Source organism: Eumetopias jubatus, unplaced genomic scaffold (assembly GCF_037043125.1).
Source record: "Eumetopias jubatus isolate StellerSeaLion01/CBP00866 unplaced genomic scaffold, mEumJub1_p1.0 scaffold_2, whole genome shotgun sequence".
NCBI lineage: Eukaryota > Metazoa > Chordata > Mammalia > Carnivora > Otariidae > Eumetopias > Eumetopias jubatus.
In genome coordinates, this window is record NW_028274808.1 from 178,210,288 (window position 1) to 178,219,285 (window position 8,998).

Here is an 8,998-nt window from a genome sequence, read left to right on the forward strand (position 1 = left end):
GTTATTTAACTGCATGAACTATTTTGTTAAATAGATACTCTAAGTTAAGATAAATAACACTAAAAAAAAGGTTACAAAGACAAAGATCTACAGAGGGATGTCATATTATTTGGAAAATAGTTCAGAGCCTTTGAACAACTTTGTTCAATTCATAGTCATAATCAATAACATTTATGGATTGTAGTTCTTTTCAGTCTGGCAGATACTTTTGTGGGGGAAACTGTTTTAGTAATGTGGTGCTATGTACATGGCAGAAAAGTAGGGAAGGTGAGGGGCAAAATGTATGAATGATTAAGACTATGAACTCTGGTGGTCACCTCCTCAGCAGACATACAAAAATTGTAATGATACAGAAATTAGCATGGACCCCACACAGGGATGTCACTGCACATTTGTGAAGCATTCCATATCAAAAAAGAAAAAAGGTGGGCTCCAGAGATTTTACACTTGAGTAGAATTCAAGGTGCATAATTCTGAGCAATTTATATAACTTTTCTGCACCTCTGTATCTGTTTCTTCATTTGTGACAATGGGTCAACAATATTTCCTTTGTCACAGGACTTCTGAATATGAATTGAATTAATATCTCTTAGGGCAGTACTTGTCCTTTAGTAAGTGCTAAATAAGTGTTTGCTTTATTATTAAAGTGAAGTCGAAAACCTCTTTCCAACCTCCTTCTCCTTTTCTGTCATTTCAACGAGAGTGAACTTCATTCCCAGCTCACAGGTGCTCAGAGCCTCATCCTGCTCCAGCATGACCAAGACAACCAATCTTGATTCTCTAAAGAAGCTTCATCCTCCACAATGCTCTCTCCACTTGTGTTCAAATCTTTCAGGAGCCTGGCTTTCGTCTAGCTTTGATTCTGGAAAAGCCTTCATGATAAATTCAGTGAAGTCTCTTATTTGTTAATTGTTCACTGTATGAACTTCCAAAAATCAGTACTTGTCAGTACAGTCACTACCTGCATGTTGATAGATATATCTAATCACCCAATGACAAAAGAAAATTGAGTTGGGTGGAATTGGTTCTGCAATACAGCCCTTTTGCCAAAGCGCAAATACTTTGTAGAGTTTGCTCTGTCTGTTAACTTTCAAAGCCCTTTTTACAGGTAGCTGCCTGTTCCCTCTTATGTAAGTCCAAACCTCCCTCTTAGTCTTTGACAGTGGGTCCTGTTTCATCCTGTTGAAAATTCTGTTAGCCTTACACTGGAATGAAGTATAAACATACTTACAGTGGCTTGTCTTTGCTTCTTGCCCAGTGCTGCAGTACCTAATCATGTAAGGACACTTGTTTATTTTATAAGCACATGGAAATAAAAAAGTCCTTGTCTTAATGCTTTCTACAAAAGAAACAAATGCTCTGGAAAAAAAAGGAATAAAAATTTCACGTGAATAAAAATATCATCAGAGAGCAAGAGGTTTTAGAGGAACATTCAACCTGCTCTGATAAACAAGTGTTGTCAAAGAAAACATGTAATTTAATAGAAATATGATAGCAAAGACCAACTGGCAAATGATTCTTAAGAGAGAATATTTCTTGACATTTAGGAAAGTGCAACTTTCGGAAGTCAGTTTTCATGTAGTCACATATTCATTTTTAAGGTAATGACTAGTAAATTACAGTGACCCTCTATCTCATCAGACACTGTTCCTTTCCATAACTGATCACCTCTTCTTTCATATGTTTAGAGCTGGATTCTACATATATGCAACTCCTGAATGTAAAACTCCAGAAAAGAATAGTCCAGGGATAGAAATGGATTCTAGTACAAACTTGATTTTTAAAGCTTCGTTTATTGCAAATATACCACAGAAGGGCCAAAGGCATTATGGAAAGCATGTTTTCTATAAGTTAGTTTCAGTAGCTGTGCAAGTCTGTTTATCTGGCTATCTATAAGAGATATAATTGCTAAATCAGGTGTCCCATGTCCTAAAGCATTTGAAATACAAAGAGGATAACTCTTTTCAAAAATAATGAAAAATAAACATTTTAATTTCACTTGTTTTTGTATGAAATATTAGAGTTAGGAATAGCAAAGAAGAGGAAAATGGTGGGACTTGTTGAAATTTTACTTGTAGGTATTGGACAAATAAATAAAGAAGGTGTGTGACCATATATGTGTATGAAACATATTCATACAAAATCATAAAAACTCAGCTGAAATGTTTAAAACTCAATGTAACTTCCAATATAAATGATTTTTATTAAAATGTATTCCTGATTTCCCTTTTCCCCCTCTAATTTAGGACATAGCACAAATTCCTACTGAAATGAAGTTAAATCAGAAGTTTATTGTTCGGAGACATTCAGCTCTTGTTTTCTCTGCTGACACCACAAATATGAATAATGACAAGACCAGTGATGAGGTTGTTTTTGTGATGCAAATCTCTATACTATAGTCATCATGAGTTCATTTCACAATTCAGTTTCTTTCTCTAGCAAGCCACTATAATGAGATCCACTGTGCCCTTTCTCTAGACTGGAAAGTAAAATTCCAGTGGATCACAGCATGTTTGATTTGGGTCCTTCAGCCATCCTGGTCATCAATGCCTAAGGACTGCAGATTCAAGCAGAGTTTGCATCTCTTATTGTGATGGTCAAAATGAGCAAGACGACTCCACTGTGGTTTCGTTCATTTTAAAAATGTTGAAAATCTGCCAGTTTATGTTTTTGGAAGAAAATATAGGTCAAATTTCAATACAACTAGATTCACTTCATAATAATCTATTTATCTTTTTATACCAACACACTTATTTCATCTATTAAGTGAATTATCACATAACCCCCTCCCCACCTACTTACCTCCCCCTTAATCTTCCCTTTGGAACTAATCTCTACGACATTATTTAATAATTATTGATAAACAATAGTTTTCTCAACTATATTGTGATCTCTTTGGGGTCTGGGGTTTTAGGACTGGCAATATCTACAGAACTGGAAAAGTGTTTGGGATATAACACATATTCATAAATCCACTCCCCACAACAAGTAATAATGTATCAAATGTATTACAATGCTAATTAAAAATAGCATTTGCTTGTATTATACTGCATTATAATGTATTATATGTGTTATATATATTATACCAGAAGAATTCAATCTTCTAGTCTTTGCCAATGTCTATATAAGGCATGTGAAAAAGAGCTTAAAGCAAATACTTGGACAGATAATTTTTCAGTGCAATTGATCACAGAAAACATTTTTGTCAAGCAATTTGTGGGACAATAATTCTGCAGAACATGCTTCAGGATATGCTCATCTGAACACTTATTAGTAATATTCATTTGGATCATGTTGCACATAACCATGAATTATATGATCAAATATTCATTTAACCTGTCAAATCATTAAGAGAAATATACTCACTTTCTTTTTCTCTCTTTTCTTTTCTTTCTTTTCTTTCTTTCTTTCTTTCTTTCTTTCTTTCTTTCTTTCTTTCTTTCTTTCTTTCTTTCTTCTTTCATTCTTTCTTTCTTTCTTTCTTTCTTCTTTCTTTCTTTCTTTCTTTCTTTCTTTCTTTCTCTCTCTCTCTCTTTCTTTCTGAGAGAGAAAAAGAGTGGGGAAAGGAGCAGATGGGGAGGGCAAGGGAGGGGGAAAGAATCTCAAGCAAACTCTGCAGTGAGCACGGTGTCCAGTGTGGGGCTCCATCTCACAACCCTGAGATCATTACCTGAGCCAAAACAAAGAGTCAGACGCTTAGTCGACTGAGCCACCCAGGCACTTCAAGGGAAATATACTCTTATATGTGTTTCTCTATGTGTTACACACACTCACCCATAACCCCCACACATGCATACAAAGATAGTAAAGGGCTTTACAGAGATTGTTAATCATGGTTTACACATGGCAATTGTGTGTGAAATTTTGGAAATCATCTGATTACTGTGGTCATTGCTTAGAGAACTATGATATTTGATTATGAAACATGCTACAGAAATTATTTTAGATCCCAAATTTATCTATTGACTATGGCTTGTCTTGTTTTTCACATTTTTGAATCCTACCTCTTTCTTTTCTATATTTGAAAAAATTTTAAAAAAAGGTTATTGCCACTTTCATTTCTATTGATTAAAGGATATTCTTCTCCATTTGAACCCCCCCAACCTCTCTCTCTTCTGTATGCCTTGTTTCTTTACTTTGTTCTGCAACAATAAGTCCCCAGTAAGCAGACTGTTCTCAGAAATAAGACTACATCATCAGGGTTACTAGTGGCAAAAAGAAAACAAATGAACATAAGCAAGTTTAAGCGCCATTAGAATCAAAGGGGAAAATCAATGCAATGGAAAGAGAACAAAGTTACAGAAGAATGAGGTTGTATCTTCCAACTGTACACAAAGTAGCATAAAAAGAAACAGAACACTAGATTATAAATTTGAATTGATGTCCAGACATGAGAAGTAATGTGCAGAATGAAGGCAACTAACTGGATAATTGGAGCAAAACCAAACTATTTTGCCTCAAATAAATAATCACTTCACTTGAAAGTAAATTTAGACTTGAATTATGCTGAATAGTCTGATAAAATTATTCATATATCTATTGTAGGAGTGGGAGGGGAACTTTGTCTCCAAGGGCCTGCCAGAATTGAAATGACAGATTTTTTCAAATTCAGGAAGTGACACGTGGGAAAACTTATCTATTAATGACCATATCGTTGTCATTTTTGTTATTTTACCCTTGCCCTGACTATTTCTCACCTTTCTGTCAATGTGCATTCTAGTTCTGTTTATCTTCTGCCCTTCCTATATTAAGCAGTTGGGAAATCTGGAGATCTGGATAATTCTTTTTCTTGGGGGATGGTTATTTCATTTTGGGCTGTCCAACATATCTGGCCATCAATAATAATGAGAAATGACATATATTGATTTCCTGATCTGGACTAGATGCAATAAGCAGAGCTCCAATCCACACAGAAACAATCAGGGCAATAATTATTCTTGCAGTTTCAGAAAGAAATGGAAGCTCCAATAACATGAATAACTTACCTGAGGATACACAATTAGGCCGAGACCAAGTTGGAATTAATTTCTACTATGGTCTTACCCTAAAGCCCATGGTATTTCTATCTGATACTATTTTATATTAGTTCTATGACATCATTAAAAAATATCTTAGCTTGTTTTCCCATTAGAGAAGGTATAAAAAATTGAAACATTTATTTTTTGGATCAGTGGCTTTCAAACATTTTTTTAAATGTTTGTATTAAAAACAAAAGGAGCACATTCCTTAACACATTTTTATTTTTCTCCAGCAGGAGCCATAGAGATCATTTTAAAAGTAAATCAGATTGTTTCATTACCGCACCTACTCAGAAGCCTCTAATGACCTATCACTTGACTAATATCCAGAATCCAGGCCATGTCAGAACACTCCTCATGATCTGGCTCCTATCCTTCTGGCCTCCCCCTTCTATTTCACAGCTCCCACCACCACTCCTATGTTCTAGCATTTTTCTTTTCCTCAGATGTGCCATGACTTTTGATGTCATAAAACCCCTTCTTATGGGTAACCTATTTACCCCCTTTGGCCTCTGCTAAATAAAATAGTATTTTTTTCAACACACCTCTACCATGTTCTATCCACTTTCTCTGCTGTATTAGCTTTCATTGTACTTATCAAAATATAAAATTAAATTACCCCTCAATTGTTTGTTTCCCTTTTTATGAAACGTAGACACAAAGCAGATCTTTTAAAAGATGTCTTTGCCTATTTCTTTTATCGCTGGTTCCCCAGAACCCAAAGTGTGCCTGCATATAGTAGTTGTCTAGTAGTTATTTCTTGTATGGATAAACGTAAAACTGTTCTTCTTGGGGCACTTGGGTGGCTCAGTCATTTAAGTGTCTGCCTTTGGCTCTGGTCATGGTCTCGGGCTCCTGGGATAAAGCCCCATGTCGGGCTCCCTGATCAGTGGGGAGCCTGCTTCTCCCTCTCCCTCTGCCCCTCTCCCCTTCTTATGGTCTTTCTCTCTCAAATGAATAAAAAAATCTTAAAAAAATACCTGTTTTTTCTTATTTTAAAGATTAATATAACAATGCTTATTTCTTATATTTTAGATAAAAGTAATAGAAATTCTAATATTATTTTTATACTCCCCATTGAATTATCACACATTCCCATGGGAGGGAACACTTTATTTTGAAGAACATTAATTTGAATTTTTGAAATATTGTAAGCTAGTAATGATGTTAATATGACTTCTCCATAGTCCTCTTTCTCTTTCAAATTGGAAACAATTGACATGTAAGCTTAAGTCAGAAGATGAAAAATCAATTATCATTTTTTCTCCAACAAAGCTAGACAAGCCTCAAATCACCTGCTAGGATTTCACCCCAGAAACAAACAGACTTATCCAGTCTGATCTGGACCACAGAGGCTGCCCTATCAAGTAGATAATGTGTGTAAACTTTAGAACATGGAGAAGAATGGATGCTTATCCTATACAGGGACGCTAATACCAAAGACAAAGTAAAAAAATAAAAACAAACAACAACAACAACAAAACTTGAGCCAGGAATACCAAGAAATTACTCCAAGGCTCTGCAGTCAGGAAGACCACCTCCTTTTTCCTACCGAGAAGTCGGTGAAGAGGTGGAAATAGTCTAGTAGTTAATTGTGAGGGAACTCCTTCCACATGGAAATGAAACTACAAAGAAGACATTGGTTTGTGTTTCCTTCATTAGTTTAACTGAAGTATCAGGCATCTGCTTAATGGCAGTTGGGGCTGTTGCTCTCTGAAGTCCTATTGGATTAGGGCCCCACTCTTAGAACCTATTGAACTGTTATTACCATTTAATGACCTTCTCTCCAAATAGAGCCACATTGGGGATTAGGGCCTCAACATATGAGTTGTGAGGAGAACACAATTCAGTCCATAACATAGTCCAAATATTAAGATACTTTATAAATAAAAAGACCAGAATTTTTACATCAAAATTGAAACTATTAAAGGGAAAAATACTCTCCAATTTCATAAACTACATTGTGACAGGAGAGATTGTGAAAGTCAAGAATCTTCCAGGAATTTCCACCTGAGTTGTATCTCACTAGAAAAGTGTGGTTTTTTTCAGGATTTTAGAAATCGTATTAGTTCATCATTCATTATCAGGATGGTAAAAGCCAAAAACTTAATAGAAAATGTAGCGTTACCCAAAACTGGCCCCAAATCTACAAATTTTAAATTTAAGTAAAACATTAGCCTTTGAAGAAGTTACCAAAGATAATACGGTACTTAGTAGCCAGCACTTAGTGCTTCTAAGAAAAATTTCAATAGAAACTGAGGAAGTAGGGGTGCCTGGGTGGCTCAGTCGTTAAGCATCTGCCTTCAGCTCAGGTCGTGATCCCAGGGTCCTGGGACTGAGCCCCGCATCGTGCTCCTTGCTCAGCGGGAAGCCTGCTTCTCCCTCTCCCTCTCCCTCTCCCACTCCCCCTGCTTGTGTTCCCTTTCTCGCTAAGTCTCTCTCTGTCAAATAGATAAATAAAATCTTAAAAAAAAAAAGAAAGAAAGAAACTGAGGAAGTAGAGAAGCTGGAGAAATTCTTGGTTTAATCTTCAGAATGCCATCTTATTGTTGAAAAAAAGGAAGGAAGAAAGAAAGAAAGAAGAAGGAAAGAAAGAAAGAAAGAAAGAAAGAAAGAAAGAAAGAAAGAAAGAAAGAAAGAAAGAAAGAAAGAAAGAAAGAAAGAAAGGAAGGAAGGAAGGAAGGAAGGAAGGAAGGAAGGAAGGAAGGAAGGAAGGAAGAAATAGAGAGAGAGAGAAAGAAAAAGGAAGAAAGAAAGAAAAAGAAAGAAAGAAAGAAAGAAAGAAAGAAAGAAAGAAAGAAAGAAAGAAAGAAAGAAAGAAAGAAAGAAAGAAAAAAAGAAAAAAAGAAAGAAATTAATTTATAAAAAAAGTGGATAAATTATATCCAACATATATATCCAACATGAGGCTGGGGAGAGGCAGACAGAACATCACCTGCGGCAATGATCGCTCTCTACTATATACTTACTCCAATGTGGAATTTGGTTTAAAGCTTTTATAAGATCCAGGCAAAACACATGTGTTAAAAATACTTCTTGGGTGGTGCTGTGTACTTTATGTTACAACACATCAAGCGGCGTATGTCAGGTTATTCCACCACTAGTACTGTTAGGCTTTATCATTTAGTTAAAGTAATGATGCCTAGTACCTACATTTAAAATGTAAGCTTTCAGGCTCCTGGGTGGCTCAGTCGTTAAGCGTCTGCCTTCAGCTCAGGTCATGATCCTAGGGTCCTGGGATCGAGCCCCGCATCGGGCTCCCTGCTCAGTGGGAAGCCTGCTTCTCCCTCTCCTCCTTGCTTGTGCTGTCACTGTCTCTCTCATATAAATAAATAAAATATCTTTAAATAAATAAATAAAAAGTAAGTTTTCCCTTACAATGAGGAATCAAATGTTAGTACCATTAGCATATCTGCCCCCAGGCAAAAAAAAAAAAGTTTTACTAATTGTTAATTTGGTTACTAATTTGCTTTAATTACCTTTTTTCTTTTTCACTTTTGTCATTAGTTATAGTGCCTTGGCATTTCTTTTTTCTTTTTTTTTAATTTTATTTATTTATTTGAGAGAGAGAGACACAGTGAAAGAGGGAACACAAGCAGGGGGAGCAGGAAAGGGTGAAGTAGGCTTCCAGCAGAGCAGGGAGCCCGATGTGGGGCTCGATCACAGGACCCTGGGATCATGACCTGAGCCGAAGGCAGATGCTTAACGACTGAGGCACCCAGGCGCCCCAAGTGCCTTGGCATTTCTTATTCAGCTTATTTTTGATTTATTATTCCCCTTTTATTTTTAGTTTGATTACTGGTAGTATATTAGTTATATATTACAAATTAACTCTAATCCAAAATGCGATGCCTTAAAACAGCAAACATTTATTTTTTCATAATATTTGTGTTCAGGATTCACCCAAGCATAGATACTTCTGGCACAAAGTGTCTCGTGAGATTACAAGGAGGGTATTGGCAAGGTTTGTGGTCTCATCT

At 36.0% G+C, this 8,998-nt stretch overlaps 1 non-coding gene across 1 annotated transcript; it reads left to right on the forward strand.

The window, feature by feature from the left end:
* Positions 1–309: 309 nt before the first annotated feature.
* Positions 310–414, forward strand: LOC148164931 (U6 spliceosomal RNA). The gene has a single exon (XR_015767819.1). It is a non-coding gene; the product is annotated as a U6 spliceosomal RNA (small nuclear RNA).
* The last annotated feature ends 8,584 nt before the right edge of the window (positions 415–8,998 follow it).